Genomic DNA, 1,626 nt, shown 5'->3' on the forward strand with positions numbered 1-1,626 from the left:
ATACTTCTCCAAAGGCCTTAGTCCTTATAGTTACTCATTAGGGTATAGAAATGACTTGCTTAAGACCCTTTTCCTTGCTTAATCCTCTTAATTTCTTTATTTGATCCTTTCGGTCTTACGTGGGTGGCTTTGCTTCATTTTTCGGCTGTTACACCTTCTTACCTCTACCGACCACCAACAAATAACTAAAAAAGAAATGCAGAAATTTAAAATAAACAGACGACTAGATTCCTTAGGACGACACCCTCTGTGACCTCATAGTTCTCGAGCATCACTTTTTACCTTGACTAATAGTCAACAAACAATTAAAAACTAAAGATAGAAATCCAAAATAAACAGACACGACTGGATGCCTTTGGACGATCCCCACTGTTACCACATAGTTCTCGAGCAATGCTTCTATAACACCTGTTCATCAACAGCTCGATTCACATGAGTTACCACTAACATAGATATTTTGCTTAACCTATGCCAAATTGCTAAGTTGTAAGATAATGACTTTTTTAAGTTTATTCTGCATAAAGTTGTGTAAAAGAAACTCGATTTTCTTTATTAGGAGCTAACGATCTATAATGTGCATAAAATCTATGCCCAATTAGCTCAGTTGTAAGATTGTAGTGTAAAAAACGTGAAGGTCGTAGGTTCGACAATAACATAGGCCAAGTTTTATTAATTCTTAATAATATCTTTTCATGATACGGGGTTACAACAGTACGAACTTTAAACCAATGATACGGCTGTTCACAATTTTTCTTTAGATCTGAGTCGTTCGATATGTTCTTCAATGAAGGATGAAAATTGAGGATTTCTGAGAGTTCTTTCAGGAACAAGAAGGAGGTAAATGAACTTATTTTGGGCGTTCGATATGTTCTTTTACGAAAGATGAAATTCGAGGATTTCTCAGAGTCCTTTCAAGAACAAGGAGGTAAATGAACTCACTTTGAAGGCCAGATTCAGTATTGCGACTCTCATGAGAGAAAATTTTTCGGCAAGCCACGTGTCAACTTGTGGGAAGGAAAGCGCGTGAGACCGTCGGCAAGCCACGTGTCAACTTGCGGGAGGGAAAGCGTGTCAGACAGCCTGAGGGACACGTATTGATGATTGGGTGGACTAACGCGTCAGGCGCATTGTCAGGAGAGAAAATCTATGGCCTATTAGCTCAGTTGGTTAGAGCGTCGTGCTAATAACGCGAAGCTCGTAGGTTTGACACTTCCATGGGCCAATTTCATTCATTTTTAACTATATCTTTTTCATGATACGAGTTAAAGCACTACGAACTTTAGAAGATAATGCCTTTTTTAAGTTTATTATGCATAAAGTTATGTAAACGAAACTCGATTGGCTGGATTAGGAGCTAATGATCTATAATATGCATAAAACTTATGCCCTATTAGCTTAGTTGTAAGATTGTCGTGTTAAAAACGTGGAGGTCGTAGGTTCGACAATTACATTGGCCAAGTTTTATTAATTCTTAATAATATCTTTTCATGATACGGTGTTACAACAGTACGAACTTTAAACCGATGATACGGCCGTTCACAAGTTTTCTTTACATCTGAGTCGTTCTTCAATGAAGGATGAAATTCGAGGATTTCTGAGAGTCCTTTCAGGAACAAGAAGGAAGTA

General features: G+C 37.8%; 1 non-coding gene across 1 annotated transcript; it reads left to right on the plus strand.

Annotated features, from left to right (window-relative positions):
- Positions 1–1,148: 1,148 nt before the first annotated feature.
- TRNAI-AAU lies at positions 1,149–1,222 on the plus strand. The gene has a single exon. It is a non-coding gene; the product is annotated as a tRNA-Ile (tRNA).
- Positions 1,223–1,626: the final 404 nt, after the last annotated feature.

Source organism: Cucurbita maxima, unplaced genomic scaffold, assembly GCF_002738345.1.
Source record: "Cucurbita maxima cultivar Rimu unplaced genomic scaffold, Cmax_1.0 Cma_Scf00347, whole genome shotgun sequence".
NCBI lineage: Eukaryota > Viridiplantae > Streptophyta > Magnoliopsida > Cucurbitales > Cucurbitaceae > Cucurbita > Cucurbita maxima.